Source organism: Hyla sarda, chromosome 2, assembly GCF_029499605.1.
Source record: "Hyla sarda isolate aHylSar1 chromosome 2, aHylSar1.hap1, whole genome shotgun sequence".
NCBI lineage: Eukaryota > Metazoa > Chordata > Amphibia > Anura > Hylidae > Hyla > Hyla sarda.
The window spans coordinates 319,724,986-319,744,134 of NC_079190.1; positions in this window are offsets into that span (position 1 = coordinate 319,724,986).

A 19,149-nucleotide genomic window follows, 5' to 3' on the forward strand; every position below is an offset into this window, starting at 1 on the left:
TAGGGGTTCCATGGCTAGAATGAAAATCAAAGGGGACAAGGGGCACCCCTGATGAGTCCCGTTCGTAAGTTTAAATTCGGGGGAAAGGGCATCATTAACATATGTCCTCGCGGAGGGGTTGTTGTAAAGGGCAGAGATGGCTGTCAGGATAGGGCCGCAGAAACCCAATTTGTGGAGCACCGAGAAGGCGAACGGCCATCTAAGACGGTTAAACTCCTTCTCGGCGTCAAGGGCAAGGGCCAAAGCCGGGGTACCCCTCACGTTGACCTGATGAATGATACCCAGCGCCCTTCTGGTATTAAAATATGCCTGTCTATGTGGGATAAAGTCTGCTTGATCGGTGGCTACTAAGGAGGGGAGGAAAGGGGCTAGGCGATTAGCAATAAGTTTGGCGAAGATTTTAACATCCAAATTAAGAAGAGAGATTGGGCGGAAATTCTGAGGGCAGTCAGGGGGTTTACCGGGTTTGGGAATGGTAACTATGAGGGCCTGCATATTTTCGGAGGGGAAAGAGCCAGAATCTAAGACCTGTTGGAAAAAGTTACACATTTGTGGGGCCAAGATATCACTAAAGCATTTATAATAATGGTTGGCAAATCCGTCTGGGCCGGGCGCTTTATCTTTAGGAAGTTTTTTGATAATCTGAACAATTTCCTGGGGTGATATAGGGTCATTAAGGGATTCAAGTTGTTGGGGAGTCAGTGCGGGGAGATGAACAGCGGCGAGAAACCTATCTATCATGTCTTGAATGTTTGGAGGGGTGGGGATGGAATCTTGCAAATTATATAAGTCAGCATAATAGTCCCCAAAACCCTTTGCTATGTCAGTCGGTGTATAGAGTTTGGTCTGAGTGTGAATAAGGTGCGGTATTTTTTATTTCAAATGTTGCGCTCTTAGACGGGCGGCTAAAATCTTGCCCGATTTGTTACCTGTTGAATAGTAGGAGGCTCTGTTCTTACGATAGGCTTTCTCATAAGAAGTCAGCATGAGGGATTTTAGGTCTAAACGTAGAGATTTCAATTTATCCGCTAACAACGGGGAGGGCGTATCTATATTAAGCCGTTCGGTCTGTCGTATTTCTGTCAATTTCGCCTCTAATGTCTCCTTACTCTGCCGTTTAAGGATAGCACCCTGTTTTATGAATGAGCCTCTAAGACATGCTTTGTGAGCATTCGAGAGGGTACTCGCTGAAACTGGGGACGATGCATTCAGGGTGAAAAATTCTGATAGGTCAGTTTCTATTTGAGAGCGAGAGGTTGGGTGTGAGAGGAGAAAAGGGTTGCTACGCCATAGGTACCTAGGGGGGAATTAAATTGTTCATCTACCGAGTAATTGCCGCGTGGTCCGACCACTGGATGGTCTCAATGGAGGTATCAAGCGTTAGCTGGAGCATTGATCTATCTACTATGAACATGTCAATTCTAGAATACACATTGTGCACTCCAGAATGAAAGGTATACTCTCGGCTGAGGCATGGTGTGTTCTCCATACATCGTAAAGGTCTTCCCTCCATAGGAGATCACCCAGCGGCGAAAGACGTCGGGTATGTGTGGATGTAGTGTCTACCAAGGGATCTACAGTGGTATTAAAATCTGGGCAGACTTTGCCCTTCCGAATCGATTGAACTGTACGCATTACAGCTTTCAGGAAACGCAACTGAAATGTGTTGGGGGCGTATAGAGCCACTAAGGTGTACTCAACATTATTCAAATTACATATTAGAATCACAAACCTTCCTTTCGGGTCAGATATCTGTGTTTGTAAAGAAAAGGCAACAGTGTCCCTAATTGCAATAGCTACACCTTTAGTCTTATTATGGGAGTGGCAGTGGAAAATCTGTGGATACAATCTATGGGATAATCGGAAGGCATTGTCTGAGAGCAAATGAGTCTCCTGAATGCAGACAACATCTCTGTGTAAAGCCACAGCTTGCCTCCACAGATGTGATCTCTTCATCGGAGCATTAAGGCCGTTGGTATTGATACTAATAAATTTCAGAACCATTGTATAGGAGGAGGAACAACATAGTTAGTGATACACATGAAACATAGCTAGTTGGGAAGGGAACACCTCCCAGCCAGGGCGTCCCCACCCAGTTCACACAGGACAGGTAAGTACATGGAGCTACTAGACGGGCAGCATAAAATAGAGCAAAAATACAAAGAAAGTACAGAACAACAATCAAAAAAAGAAAGACAATGTAAAGGATACTCAACAAGAGAGTGGAGGAAGGAACTCCATCCTCCATAGTGGGGTCAAAGTCTTGTCCGCAGCCCAGTGCCGCAGGCATCGGAGCCAAAAATTAACTGACAGCTCCCGGGTAAGCAAGTTCCGATGTGTTCTCTAGCCGCCATCAGGTGGTGGCCCAGTCCCCTTGCATCTTCCCCGGAGCATGGCCCTGGGGGACAGGGATGGAGATGTTCCAGCTGGACAGGAGGCGCCTGCCATCCTCAATCGATCGGATCACGTGCAGTTCATCATTATGACGTACCAGTAGGCGTACCGGGAATCCCCACCTGTACGGCTTGTTGGCATCTCGGAGTGCTGAGGTGATGGGGAGCAAGGCACGTCTCAGCTGTAGCGTAGCAGCGGATAATTCCGCGTAGACTTGAATCTTGTGGAATGGGGCTGGCAGGCCACCATGTTTTCGTGAAAAGGAGATAAGCTCCTCCTTGACCCTGTAAAAGTGAATACGGGCCAGCACATCCCTAGGTGTAGTATCAGCAAGGTGCTTGGGTCTGGGGACTCTCTGGGCTCTGTCAATCTCCAGATCAGCTGGCGGGAGGTCGGGCAGAGCAGCTTGTATAAGGGAACGGACATATTGAGGAATGTCACTTGGTGGGACGGACTCAGGGATCCCCCGTATTTTGACGTTGTTCCTCCTCCCCCTATCTTCAAGGTCTGCAATCTTAGCCTTGATCCCTTGTAGCTCATCTTCCAAGTTGTTATGGGCGTCTTTAAGCTCATTGTGGGAACCAGCAAAGTCCCCAAATTTGCGTTCAAGGTGGTCAACCCTGTTTCCCATGTCAGCTATTTCAGCCCGGATAGGGTTAATTAAAGAGTGAAAGTCAGCTAATAAGGATTGTCGCTGCAGTAGCATCATTTCTTTCATGGTGGTATCAGTGAGAGCAACCCCAGTCACTTGAAGAGCCAGCAGTGCATCGCCTCCAGCACCCAGGGGGTCCTCCTGACGTGTCTCAAGGCTCTGGCCGCCGTCTTGCAGCGGGGATGTGAGCTGCTGGCAGCGCTGTCCAGGGCTGCGCGAGGGGAAGACCGGGCCGTCCTGAGCAGAGGTAGCGGTGGAATGGCGGCTCTCCGCTGACTTGGAGGTGGCACCGAGGACAGGTGAGGAGCCAGGGCTGTGGGTGTTAGAGAGGTCGGCACGCTCTGTGTCACCTAAGGGCAAAGCGGGGTCCGATGTGGATCTGCTCAGGCCAGGACGGGAGGACACATGATGCGGGGAAACTGCCGACTCACGTGCAGGGTCTCCTCCTCCCTTCGCTGCCGCCGCCATCTTGCCGGGTGTCCGCAGCTCTAGTAAAGTAAAATTTCGCCAAGGCAGCGTGTCCTACTGCTCTTTTTCGTCTCCCCATCATTCCTGGCTCTTCTAGCTGTGCGGGGAGCCCAGATATAGACGCCTAGGTGCTGGTTTTAGTCGCTTTTCAGGCTCCGGGAGTCGGAGCTCTCAGCTCAAGCGTGCATAAGGCCAGGCAGCCAGACCACGCCTCCCCAGTTGCAGAATTAAGTTCTATCCAAAGAGACACACCGAGAACAATATTATAAACAGTGTCCATTCTTTATTAGAAAATGAGTAATAAAAACAATATAAAAAGGGAACAGGAGCAGACAGACTACTGAGGTGTCCGGTTACATGGGCAGAAAGGTAGCAAAGTGCAACAATCACATATATAAGGGCTCAGCATAGATACCCACAAATTGTATATATACAGAAAATAATAATGGCAGTACAAAAATATACTAGCTCTAGACAATTAGAGATGTAACAATATACACAAAAGAAAAAAAAATGCACACTAGCCCAGATTAAACAGAGGCCGCATAAGGAAACAGAGGTTCAGTTTATAAAGTGCTCAGTGAATCATAAGAGGCAAATGGGAATAGGTGGCCGAAGCTCCGCACCAATGAATAGTCAGCCTACCAGTCCCATATAAAGGGCCTCACATACAATCAAGTCAGCAGCATAAACTAAGTGAACCATGCGGACATCTTACCCCGATCAGGACCACAACGTCGTTTCGCCAAAAGGCTTCTTCAGGGAATTGATTCTGTCTGCTCCCGTTCCCTTTTTATGTTGTTTTTATTATTCACTTTCTAATAAAGGATGGACACTGTTTATAATATTGGTCTCGGTGTGTCTCTTTGGATAGTTCTTGAATAAATTACTCACACCTGAGATCCAGTTTGAATTGTATTCTACCTGCTTTTGGTTAGTGCCGAATTAAGTTGTATCATGTTTTTCTGTTCCTCCAATGAACTAATGTCACTGGAACACACAATACTCATATTGTCATCTAATGAAGGATCCTTTACTTCAGACAACGTATCTATCATTTTATTATTTTGAATGTCAGGTGGTATTCTGACAAATTTTATGAAGCCCTGGGGTCTCCTCATGCTTCAGCCAACTCCCGTCTGTTCCATTCAGACACTATGGGGGGCATTTACTAATCTTTTACTATGTAGTCTGGTTTTTACCCTGTTTTTTTCTACTTCATTTTTGACTATGTGCGACAAATTTACTAAATTGTTGCACGGCAATAATAAATTTGGCACACATAGGCAAAAGTGGGAAATTTACTTCATGTAGTAGAAAAAATAGTCTGTTCCTTTTTCCTGCTGTCTGAATAGGTTTGGCTGCTAGGTTTCCTTCTGGATCTTTTGTTTTTGAGTTTTTTTTTTAGCTTTTTCACCACATCTAAATAATTCAATAACTACAGTGGTCCCTCAAGTTACAATATTAATTGGTTCCAGGAAAACCATTGTAAGTTGAAACCATTGTATGTTGAGACCATAACTCTATGGAAACAGGGTAATTGGTTCTAAAGGCACCAAAATGTCATCCAAAAATAGGAAAAAGTGACAAAGAAAAATAAGTAGATAACTGATATAGATAAAGCAAATCCTTACATATAAAAGTAATAAAGATCTGCTGGGAGCTGTAAATCACTGTCTATGTCAGTGTTTCCCAAGCAGGGAGCCTCCAGCTGTTGCAAAACTATAACTCCCAGCATGCCTGGACAGCCAAAGGCTGTCCGGGCATGCTGGGAGTTGTAGTTTTGCAAAAAATGGGGCCACCCTGCTTGGCAAACACTGGTCTATGTAGAGGACAGGAGCTTCTTCAGGGGTCCTGTACAGTACAGGCAATGTCCAAAACAAGTAATGGAGTTGCCCTCACCTGGTGTCCAAAAGAGCAGCTAACCCTGATACAGGTAAAGTGTACAGAACATGTAATACCAGTCAGTGCATACACTTCAGTAATACAGGGGTTTTACCAGTGAATGCCCATTTTGATTGGTTGGTTCTTCCAGCCATTGACACGTTTTACAGATCTGGACTGTCTGTAGCATTGTATGTTGAGTCTGGTTTCAACTTACGATGGTCCAGAAAAGACCATTGTATGTTGAAACTATTGTATGTTGAGGCCATTGTAAGTTGAGGGATCACTGTAAATTGTAGTCATGGCTCAGAAGTGGTAAACGGCGTTTAGTGTGTGTGTGTGTGTTTATTACATTTTTTTAACACAGTTTTTTTCTCCCTAAATGTACTTACACTTTTTTTTTTTTTGGTTACTTCTTCTACAGATCTGTGTATCCTGTGGACTCCTTCGGATTCGGTGGACTACTTCGATGACCAGCGTTTTTCTTTGCTTGGTGTTAATAAAATGGTTAACGAGGGCTTGTGGGGGAGTGTTTTTTGTAATAAATTTTTTTAAAACCTGTTGTGTTTTATTTTTATTTTACTTTACTAGACAGGCTTAGTAGTGGAAGCTGTCTTATAGACTGAGTCCATTACTAAGCCGGGCTTAGCGTTAGCCACAAAAACAGCTAGCGCTAACCCCCAATTATTACCCCGGTACCCAACACCACAGGGGTGCCTGGAAGAGCCGGTACCAACAGGTCCGGAGCGTCAAAAATGGCGCTCCTGGGCCTAGGCGGTAACAGGCTGGCGTTATTTAGGTTGGGGAGGGCCAGTAACAATGGTCCTCGCCCACCCTGGTAACGTCAGGCTGTTACTGTTTGGTTGGTATTTGGTTGAGAATAAAAATAGGGGGACCCTATGCGTTTTTTTAATATATTTAATTATTTATTTAAAAAAAAAAAACGCATAGGGTCCCCCCTATTTTCATTCTCAGCCAAATACCAACCAAACAGTAACAGCCTGACGTTCCCAGGGTGGGCGAGGACCATTGTTACTGGCCCTCCCCAGCCTAAATAACGCCAGCCTGTTACCGCCTAGGCCCAGGAGCGCCATTTTTGACACTCCAGGCCTGTTGGTACCGGCTCTTCCCGGCACCCCTGTGGCGTTGGGTACCGGGGTAATAATAGGGGGTTAGCACTAGCTGTTTTTGTGGCTAGCGCTAAGCCCAGGTTAGTAATGGACTCTGTCTATAAGACAGCTTCCACTACTAAGCCTGTCTAGTAAAGTAAGAAAAAAACACAACAGGTTTTAAAAAAATTTTATTACAAAAAACACTCCCCCACAAGCCCTCGTTAACCATTTTATTAAAATCAAACAAAGAAAAACGCTGGTCATCGAAGTAGTCCACCGAATCCGAAGGAGTCCACAGGATAAACGGATCTGAAATGAGAAGAAAACAAAAAAATGGGTTAGTACATTTATTATCACCTGCTCACACATCTCCCGCCCCGCACGACTACAACTGCCAGCATGCCCTTACAGTAAGGACATGCTGGGAGTTGTAGTTGTGTGGTGCAGGAGATGTGTGAGCAGGTGATAATAAATGTGACAAGCTTGTCCCCTGCCCCCAGCTGCAGGACTACAACTCCCAGCATGCCCTTACAGTAAGGTGGGGCGGAGGCCGGGCACAGTGTTTCCCAACCTGGGACTTGTAGTTTTGCAACATCTGGAGGCACCCTGGTTGGGAAACACTGTTTTAGGCCAGTGTTTCCCAACCAGGGTGCCTCCAGATGTTGCAAAACTACAAGCCCCAGCATGCCTGGACAGTCAAAGGCTGTCTAGGCATGCTGGGATTTGTAGTTTTGCAACATCTGGAGGCAACCTGGCTGGGAAACACTGGCCTAAAACAGTGTTTCCCAACCAGGGTGCCTCCAGATGTTGCAAAACTACAAGCCCCAGCATGCCTGGACATTCAAAGGCTGTCCAGGCATGCTGGGAGTTGTAGTCTTGCAACATCTGGAGGCACCCTGGTTGGGAAACACTGGCCTAAAACAGTGTTTCCCAACCAGGGTGACTGTTTTAGGCCAGTGTTTCCCAACATCTGGAGGCACCCTGGTTGGGAAACACTGTTTTAGGCCAGTGTTTCCCAACCAGGGTGCCTCCAGATGTTGCAAGACTACAACTCCCAGCATGCCTGGACAGCCTTTGAATGTCCAGGCATGCTGGGGCTTGTAGTTTTGCAACATCTGGAGGCAACCTGGCTGGGAAACACTGGAATAAAACAGTGTTTCCCAACCAAGGTGCCTCCAGATGTTGCAAAACTACAAGTCCCAGCATGCCTGGACAGTCAAAGGCTGTCTAGGCATGCTGGGAGTTGTAGTTTTGCAACATCTGGAGGCAACCTGGCTGGGAAACACTGGCCTAAAACAGTGTTTCCCAACCAGGGTGACTGTTTTAGGCCAGTGTTTCCCAACATCTGGAGGCACCCTGGTTGGGAAACACTGTTTTAGGCCAGTGTTTCCCAACCAGGGTGCCTCCAGATGTTGCAAAACTACAAGCCCCAGCATGCCTGGACAGTCAAAGGCTGTCTAGGCATGCTGGGAGTTGTAGTTTTGCAACATCTGGAGGCAACCTGGCTGGGAAACACTGGCCTAAAACAGTGTTTCCCAACCAGGGTGCCTCCAGATGTTGCAAAACTACAAGCCCCAGCATGCCTGGACAGTCAAAGGCTGTCTAGGCATGCTGGGAGTTGTAGTTTTGCAACATCTGGAGGCAACCTGGCTGGGAAACACTGGAATAAAACAGTGTTTCCCAACCAAGGTGCCTCCAGATGTTGCAAAACTACAAGTCCCAGCATGCCTGGACAGTCAAAGGCTGTCTAGGCATGCTGGGAGTTGTAGTTTTGCAACATCTGGAGGCAACCTGGCTGGGAAACACTGGCCTAAAACAGTGTTTCCCAACCAGGGTGCCTCCAGATGTTGCAAAACTACAAGCCCCAGCATGCCTGAACAGTCAAAGGCTGTCCAGGCATGCTGGGAGTTGTAGTCTTGCAACAACTGGAGGCACCCTGGTTGGGAAGCCTGCGCAACTTACCGGCTTCCGTAGGATCCAGCGCTGCACGACACTGCCGCGCGACGATCTCCGTCAGCGATCGTCGCTGGAGCCTCGGAAGGGTAAGTGAACTTCTTCGCCGGTCCCCTTCAGCTGTTTAGTTTTGCAACAGCTGGAGGACTACAGTTTACAGACCACACACCAGTGGTCTGCAAACTGTGGCCCTCCAGCTGTTGCAAAACTACAACACCCAGCATGCCCTGACAGCCAAAGCCTATGGCTCTCAGGGCAGGAGCCCGGGCTGACATTACAGTGCAGCCGCCCGGGCTCCTCATACGGTCTCCCCGCTACCCCCCTTGTCTCCCGCCCGGGCTCCTCATACGGCCTCCCCGCTACCCCCCCCCCCCCTTGTCTACCGCCCGCGCTGCTCAGCTCCCGCTGCTACAAGACTACAACTCCCAGCATGTCCTCACTGTAAGGCCATGCTGGGACTTGTAGTCTTGCAACAGCAGACAGATGGGAGTTGTGTGGCGCTGGCAGGTGAGAGGGGGGGGGGGGGATATAAACCACTGCAGTGTCCCGGTAGCGCAGTGAGGGTAGCGGGGAGAAAGTATGTCGGAGCCCGGGCGGCAGCAGCTTTTCCTGCTCCATGTTGGAGCTGGAGTAAATTTAGTCAATTTTTACGGCCGTTGCGACAGTTTATTGCGCAACTGCGACTGTCTCAGTTAATAAATTCCTGACCACTGCAAGTAAAAACTGAAAACTTACGTAAATTAAGCGGGAATTTTTTTTTTGACTTTCTAGCTCTTGCTAGGGAAAGTCGCACAATTTATAGGGTAGGCGCAATTGCGACAATTTTGCGCCAAAAATAGTCAGAAAAAAATGACTAAACCCCTTAGTAAATGCCCCCCTATATGATCTCTTCTTGATACTGATGCCACCTACAGGCGCTCTCATTGTGCTGACATGTGACTCCTTGCTAGATTAGGTTCTTTTTACCCACACACCGGGGCCAGGACCACTAAAACTTGGGAGTTAAAAGTTCAATTTCAAAATCCTCAATTTCAATTTCAAAATCCTCAATTTCAATTTCAAAATCTTCTATTTAAAATTCTTGTAGTTCAATGGTCTCATGATGCTTCAGCCATCTTCAGGCTATACCATTAAGACACTACATGGGCTCCTTATGCTTTCCCCACCATCAGGCTGTGTCATTCAGCCAATATATCATATTAGTGTTGAGCGGCATAGGCCATATTCGAATTCGCGAATATTCGCAAATATATGGACGAATATTCGTCATATATTCGCGAATATTCGCAATATTCTCGTTGTATTTTCGCAAAATAACATGCAAAAATTAGCATATACAAAATTAACATAAGCAAAAATTTGCATACGATAATTTTCGCATATGCGAAAATTCGCACACCAGTCTAACACAGCAGTATTAGAGCTTTCTTTACACCACACAAGCTGGAAGAAGAGATGGATGATCACTGTGATGTGTACTGTGAAAAAAAAAAAAACCCTGAATATTCATAATTACGAATATATAGTGCTATATTCGCGAATATTCGAGAATTCGCGAATAAGCGATATTCGCGAATAAAATTCGCATTGTGAATATTCGCGAGCAACACTACCGTATATACTCGAGTATAAGCCGACCCGAGTATAAGCCGAGACCCCTAATTTCAACCCAAAATCCCAGGAAAAGTTATTGACTCGAGTATAAGCCTAGGGTGGGAAATACCTCATCCCCCCCTGTCATCATCCAGACCCGTCATTAACATCCTCATCATCATCCCCTTGTCATCATCCCACACATCCCCCCTTCATCATCCCCTTATCATCCCACACATCCCCCCTTCATCATCCCCTTGTCATCATCCCACACATCCCCCCTTCATCATCCCCTTGTCATCATCCCACACATCCCCCCTTCATCATCCCCTTATCATCCCGCACATCCCCCCTTCATCATCCCCTTATCATCCCACACATCCCCCCTTCATCATCCCCTTGTAATCATCCCACACCCCCCCCCCCCCTTCATCATCCCCAACCCCCTTCATCATCCCCACACCCCCCCTTCATCATCCTCTTCTCATCATTCGCCCTCAGTGGTCTTCAACCTGCGGACCTCCAGAGGTTTCAAAACTACAACTCCCAGCAAGCCCGGGCAGCCATCGGCTGTCCGGGCTTGCTGGGAGTTGTAGTTTTGAAACCTCCGGAGGTCCGCAGGTTGAAGACCACTGCGGCCTTCAACATCATCCAGCCCCCCTCTCACCCCCTTTAGTTCTGAGTACTCACCTCCGCTCGGCGCTGGTCCGGTCCTGCAGGGCTGTCCGGTGAGGAGGTGGTCCGGTGAGGAGGTGGTCCGGGCTGCTATCTTCACCGGGGGCGCCTCTTCTCCGCGCTTCCGGCCCGGAATAGAGGCATTGCCTTGACAATGACGCAAAAGTACGTTGGCAATGAACGCACCTCTGCGTCGTTGTCACGGCAACGTGACTATTCTGAGGCCGGGCCCGAAGCGCTTAGAAGAGGCCTCCCCGGTGAAGATAGAAGCCCGGACCACCTCCTCACCGGACCACCTCCTCTCCGGACAGTCCTGCAGGACCGGACCAGCGCCGAGCGGAGGTGAGTATTCAGAACTAAAGGGGGTGAGAGGGAGCTGGATGATGTTGAAGGCCGCAGTGGTCTTCAACCTGCGGACCTCCGGAGGTTTCAAAACTACAACTCCCAGCAAGCCCGGAGAGCCGATGGCTGCCCGGGCTTGCTGGGAGATGTAGTTTTGAAACCTCTGGAAGTCCGCAAGTTGAAGACCACTGCGGGTGGGGGAGTTCACTCGAGTATAAGCCGAGGGGGGTGTTTTCAGCACGAAAAATCGTGCTGAAAAACTCGGCTTATACTCGAGTATATACGGTAATATCATTTTCTGATGCTACTGGGACTGGGATATTTACTCCAAATATGTTCTGGCAGCACTAGCTAACATAAATGCTTAATTGAGATTTCAAGATTGATCTTTGAATGTAAGGGGTTATGAAACCCTCATGGGTACTGCTGATGCCTGCTCCTGACTGAGTGTTTCAGGAACTACTTGGCTTACTGATGCTTCTGGACTTGGGCCTTACGTTTTTGGATGTTTAGCACTTGCTAAATACATACTTAATAGAAATTTCAACATTTATCTTTCAATGTAAGGGGTTATGAACCCTCCTGTGTCTTTCATGAATTACTTGGCTTACTGACGCTTCTGAGCTTGGACCTTACATTTTGGGATGTTTATCACAAGCTAAATACATGCTTAATAGAAATTTCAACTTTGATCTTTCAATGTAAGAGGTTATGAAACCCTCGGGTGTACTGCTGATGCCTGCTCCTGACTGTGTGTTTCAGGAACTACTTGGCTTACTGATGCTTCTTGGGTTGGGCCTTAAATTATTGGATGTTTAGCACTAGCTAAATACATGCTTAATTGAAATTTCAACACTGATCTTTCAATCTTAGGGGTTATGAAATCCTCTAGTGTACTTCTGATGCCTTTTCCTGACTGTGTCTTTCAGGAACTACGTGGCTTACTGATGCTTCTGGGCTTGGGCCTTAAATTTTTGGATGTTTAGTACAAGCTAAATACATGCTTAATAGAAATTTCAACTTTGCTCTTTCAATGTAAGGGGTTATGAAACCCTTTTGAGTACTGCTGATGCCTGCTCCTGACTGTGTGTTTCAGGAACTACTTGGCTTACTGATGCTTCTTGGGTTGGGCCTTAAATTATTGGATGTTTAGCACTAGCTAAATACATGCTTAATTGAAATTTCAACACTGATCTTTCAATCTTAGGGGTTATGAAATCCTCTAGTATACTTCTGATGCCTTTTCCTGACTGTGTCCTTCAGGAACTACTTGGCTTACTGATGCTTCTGGGCTTGGGCCTTACATTTTTGGATGGTAGCACTACCTAAAATGCATCTTCAATAGAGATTTCAACATTCACCTTTTAATTTTAGGGGTTGTGAACCCCTCTTGTGTACTCATGCTGCTTCCTGCTCCACTCTGTCAGCCCGTTGCTCCTGTGACAGTGTGCAACTCTGCTTCCTCATCCTCCACCGTGTCCTCAGCCTCCACTGCCCGGACAAGTCTCAGTGGCCCTTCAGCATACCATGTGTGCAGGGCACGGAGGTGTCACGCTGTTCTTCACATAGTTTGCCTTGGCGAAAAGTGTTTGAAACAATGGCTGGTCAGGGCAATTGAGATGTTGTGCCTACATCTCATGGCCACATTAGCCCTGTGAGGGCTTGTTAAATTTGGCCCTTAGTACCCACATGCCAGGGTCCAGGACACTAAAACTTGGGAGTCAAAAGTTCAATTTCAAAATCATTAATTTTAATTTCAAAATTTTAATTTTAAATAAAAACTGAATCATACATTTCAATGGTCTCCTCATGCTTCAGCCAACTCCAGGCTGTGTCATTCAGGCAATATATGGTTTACTGATGCCGCTGCTGGGCCTGGGTCTGGGAATCAAATTTTTGTTATGGTAGGTCGCACTAGATATCCAAAATCTTCATTTTAAATTTCAAAAATTCTGGTGTTTTTTCTTGGGGATTGTGAAGCCCTTGTGTGTACTCATGCTGCTGCCAACTCCTGACTGTGCCATTCAGGCAATATATAGTTTACTGATGCTGCTGGGCCTGGGAATAAAAATGTTGTTATGATAGGTAGCACTAGCTATGCAAAATCTTCATTTTAAATAAAACAATTCTGGTATTTTTTTCTTGGGGATTGTGAAGCCCTTGTGTGTACTCATGCTGCTGCCAACTCCTGACTGTGCCATTCAGGCAATATATAGTTTACTGCTGCTGGGTCTGGGAATAAACATTTTGTTATGGTAGGTAGCACTAGCTATCCAAAATCTTCATTTTAAATTAAAAAAATTCTCGTGTTTTTTCTTGGGGATTGTAAAGCCCTGGTGGTACTCATGCTTCAGCCAACTCCAGGCTGTGCCATTCAGGCAATATATGGTTTACTGATAGCGCTGCTGGGCCTGGGTGTGGGAATAAAAATTTTGTTATCGTAATACTAGCTACCCAAAATCTTTGGTTTAAATTTCAGAATTCATCTTTTAATCTTAGGGACTGTGAAGACCTAGTGTCTACTCATGCTGCTGCCAACTCCTGGCTGTGCCATTCAGACACTAAATGGTCTCCTCATGCTTCAGCCAACTCCAGGCTGTGTCATTCAGGCAATATATAATTTACTGAGGCTGCTGGGCCTGGGTCTGAGAATAAAAATTTTGTTATGGTAGCACTAGCTACCCAAAATCTTCAGTGTAAATTTCAGAATTCATTTTGTAATCTTAGGGATTGTGAAGGCCTAGTGTCTACTCCTGCTGCTGCCAACTCCTGACTGTGCCATTCAGACACTATATGGTCTCCTCATGCTGCCAACACCTCCACACTGTCTCATTCAGCCACTATATGGTCTCCTCATGCTGCCAACACCTCCACGCTGTGTAATTCAGCCACTATATGGTCTCCTCATGTTGCCAACACCTCCACACTGTCTCATTCCGCCACTATTTGGTCTCCTCATGCTGCCAACACCTCCATGCTGTCATTCAACCACTACATGGTCTCCTCATGCTGCCAACACTTTTACGCTGTGTCATTCAGCCACTATATGTCTCCTCATGCTTCAGCCTCATCCAAGCTGTGTCATTCAGACACTATATAGTCTCCTCATGCTGCGAACACCTCCACGCTGCGTCATTCAGCCACTTTATGGTCTCCTTATGCTTCAGCCTGATCCAATCTGTGTCATTCAGCCACTATATTGTCTCCTCATGCTGCCAACATCTCCACGCTGTGTCATACAGCTACTATATGGTCTCCTCATGCTGCCAACATGTTGTGTCATTCAGCCTCTATATGGTCTCCTCATACTTATGCCACCTCCACGCTCTGTCACTATGCAGCTCTGCAGCAGTGATTCTAAAAACAATGCCTGTGATCTGCATGTCATTCTGAATAACGGTATTCACTACCCCAGCACACTCCATATGCATTTTAGAACACAGCAAAGTGTTCTACACCCATATTGAGGCTCTCTGTAGGCCAGACATAGCTGTTTTTAATATAGATGCACCACGAATAAATTCGGAGCGAAGCAAATTTTTTCTAACAATTCAGCAAATCGGCCGAATCGAATTTTTCAAAAGTTTGCTCATCTCTACTTATGAGTCAAAGTATTTACATGAACAGGTCCCATTCACCTAATATAAATCTTTTTTTTATTTTTATAATTTGTTTATTATAAATTTCATATAACTTACAACAATGCTGATTAAGATATAGACATCACAGTGTTGCATTTTTCACTACATTGCTGTATAAACCATTCAAAACATTCCTCTTCCACATTTTATATTTTTGATGATAATGGCATTAATCATTGTCAGTGACAGTAATATTAATAGGACATGTATGAACACATAGTAAATACTAGAGTAAAAGTATTTCAGGATTTGCCAATCATTCTCACATGAACAAACATTGCAGTACCCACCATATACCTCCAGAGATGTGAAGCTATTTCCTTCTCTGCATTTACACTGTAGCACTGAATTGACTCTAAACACGGCACAATTCTTTGGTATTCTCACAAAGACTGGTCTTATACTTACTGCACTTTCACTAATAAACAACAGTCTACATTCTCTATAAGTGCTGAGACATGTGACTGTAAGCTAGTGGCTTCTCCCTACACATATGCAGGGGCCCTCGCCTCTGTAGCAATGTGTAGTAACTGCAGGCAGTGTAAAAATTTACAATAGTGGCTCCATAGCATTCCATTCCTGAAATCACCAACACAAATCTGTTTCTTATCACATGAAAAATGTATAACTTTCCCTTATTACTAATATTTAACCCCTTAAGGACGCAGGACGTAAATGTACGTCCTGGTGAGGTGGTACTTAACGCACCAGGACGTACATTTACGTCCTATGCATAACCCGTCCGCCATTAACCCCTCAGGTGCCGGGATCAATACAGATCCCGGCATCTGCGGCAGTTCGCGATTTAAATGAACGATCGGATCGCCCGCAGCGCTGCTGCGGGGATCCGATCATTCATGACGCCGCACGGAGGTCCCCTCACCTTCCTCCGTGTGGCTCCCGGCGTCTCCTGCTCTGGTCTGTGATCGAGCAGACCAGAGCAGGAGATGACCGATAATACTGATCTGTTCTATGTCCTATACATAGAACAGATCAGTATTAGCAATCATGGTATTGCTATGAATAGTCCCCTATGGGGACTATTCAAGTGTAAAAAAAAAATGTAAAAAAATGTAAAAGTAAAAAAAAAGTGAAAAAATCCCCTCCCCAATAAAAAAGTAAAACGTCCGTTTTTTTCTATTTTACCCCCAAAAAGCGTAAAAAACATTTTTTATAGACATATTTGGTATCGCCGCGTGCGTAAATGTCCGAACTATTAAAATAAAATGTTAATGATCCCGTACGGTGAACGGCGTGAACAAAAAAAAATAAAAAAAGTCAAAAATTCCCCACAAAAATAGTGTTTTTTGGTTGCGCCATACATTTTATGATATAATGAGTGATGTCATTACAAAGGACAACTGGTCGCGCAAAAAACAAGCCCTTATACTAGTCTGTGGATGAAAATATAAAAGAGTTATGATTTTTAGAAGGCGAGGAGGAAAAAATGAAAACGTAAAAATTTAATTGTCTGAGTCCTTAAGGCCAAAATGGGCTGAGTCCTTAAGGGGTTAATATGTATTTATATATTCAGCTTTTCTATTATTTGTTGTTGAATGATTTGTAAACACAACCAACTATTCAGGGTTAAATTGAAAACTTTAACCCCTTAAGGACTCAGGGTTTTTCCGATTTTGCACTTTCGTTTTTTCCTCCTTACCTTTTAAAAATCATAACCCTTTCAATTTTCCACCTAAATATCCATATTATGGCTTATTTTTTGCGTCGCCAATTCTAATTTGCAGTGACATTAGTCATTTTACCCAAAAATGCACGGCGAAATGGAAAAAAAAATCATTGTGCGACAAAATCGAAGAAAAAACGCCATTTTGTAACTTTTGGGGGCTTCCGTTTCTACGCAGTGCATATTTCGGTAAAAATTACACCTTATCATTATTCTGTAGGTCTATACGGTTAAAATGATATCCTACTTATATAGGTTTGATTTTGTCGCACTTCTGGAAAAAATCATAACTACATGCAGGAAAATTTATATGTTTAAAAATGTCATCTTCTGACCCCTATAACTTTTTTATTTTTCCACGTACAGGGCGGTAAGAGGACTCATTTTTTGCGCCGTAATCTGTTTTTATCGGTATGATTTTTGTTTTGATCGGACTTTTTGATCACTTTTTATTCATTTTTTAATGGTATAAAAAGTGACCAAAATGCGCTTTTTTGGACTTTGGAATTTTTTTGCGCATACGCCATTGACCGTGCGGTTTAATTAATGATATATTTTTATAGTTCGGACATTTACGCACGCGGCGATACCACATATGTTTATTTTTATTTTTTTTACACTGTTTTATTTTTTTTATGGGAAAAGGGGGGTGATTCAAACTTTTATTAGGGAAGGGGTTAAATGACCTTTATTAACACTTTTTTTTAACATTTTTTTTGCAGTGTTATAGGTCCTATAGGGACCTATAACACTGCACACACTGATCTTCTACACAGATCACAGGCGTGTATTAACACGCCTGTGATCAGTGTTATCGGCACTTGACTGCTCCTGCCTAGATCTCAGGCACGGAGCAGTCATTCGCCAATCGGACACCGAAGAAGCAGGTAAGGGCCCTCCCGGTGTCCTGTCAGCTGTTCGGGACACCGCGATTTCACCGCGGCGGTCCCGAACAGCCCGACTGAGCAGCCGGGTCACTTTCACTTTCACTTTAGAAGCGGCGGTCAGCTTTGACCGCTGCTTCTAAAGGGTTAATACCGCACATCGCCGCGATCGGCGATGTGTGGTATTAGCCGCGGGTCCCGGCTGTTGATGAGCGACGCGATATGATCGCGGCGCGATCCCGCTTCATATCGCGGGAGCCAGTGCAGGACGTAAATATACGTCCTGCGTCTTTAAGGGGTTAAAATAGCCATCAGGTCACATTCAGTTGTGGGCACTTTAAAAACAGCCCCAAATGGTAACAGTTTTGGGGCTCCAGTGGAACAACCACATTAAAGACTCTATGGATTAGCCTCATGACTAGTGATGAGCGGCATTGGCCATATTCGAATTTGCGATATTTTGCAAATATACAGACAAATATTCGTCCTATATTCGCAAATTTAGCAAATTCGTTATATTCGCATATGCGATTATTCACATATTCACATATGTGAATATTTGCATATTCACGTATTCAAGGAAGAAAACAGTGAGGAGGTGGGCAACTTTACTGTTGGTTGCTAGGGATGTTGTTGATAACCTCTGACAAGTGTATTTGCATCATTCTAATTGGCCCACAAGTGAAAAGAAGGAATATGCGAATATTCACATGTGCGAATATACGCATATGCGAATATTCACATATGCGAATATGCGCATATGCGAATATTCACAAATGTGATTATATGCGCATATGTGAAAAAAAAAAATATTCGCAATTACAAATATATAGCAAATATATTCGCAATATTCCTTGCGATAAAAATTCGAAATGAGAATATTCATGCCCAACACTACTCATGACCTCTCCAAAACCTTAACTTGGTAAAAAAAAACAGTATATGTGTTTCAGATTTGCTCCTCCATGTTGCACCTTGGGCCTCTAGGGATCCCTCTCAACTCATCTTTCAGAACACTCAAGGCAGGGCAGATTTTAGACTAATCTAAAAGTGTGACCTAAATAGTGAAATATTGTACCAAAACACTGCAATGTTCTATATAACAGGACTTCTCTGTTTCGCCCTTACATGAACAAATCACAAATAATACCACACAACACTAAATAAATGCTATGGGGCCCACCCCATGTTATACCCATCATTGCCAACTAAATAGCGTGAATTCGGGTAGAAAACAGACATGGTGCACATCTACAGTCTTGCATAATGATCTGATTGCTTCTCAGCATAATATCAAAAACTAACAGGTTGTTAGTATACATTTTTGATCAAAAAGTACAAGCCCACTCGCCACGTCAAGGCCACCTATTCAGAGTGGGTCCCTAACGTCCCTAGCATAAAATGGCGTAGCACTCGGCGGTGACCACCACCGCCGCGACACCAGTGCCCACGGGGGGAAAGCGACCCACTGGCAGAGCGGCCCCAATGCCACTCAAACCAGTCTATGGGCCACACCCGCCCGCAGACACAGCGCCACGGCAGCAACGGAAGCCACCCTGCACCACACCAGTGTGAACAAGGTGTAATGGCTCACTTACCATGCTCTCCCAGTCAGACTGGGAGGCTGCTAGGAATGAAATGACCCTTGTGTGGCTAATTACCACCTATATAGGGTTGGGCTGAGGGGGTGGGGAAGAGTGCAGCACATGTTCAAACAAAAAAAAAAAGAAAAAAGGGAAGGATAGAAATCACAGCGTGAATTCGGGTAGAAAACAGACATGGTGCACATCTACAGTCTTGCATAATGATCTGATTGCTTCTCAGCATAATATCAAAAACTAACAGGTTGTTAGTATACATTTTTGAT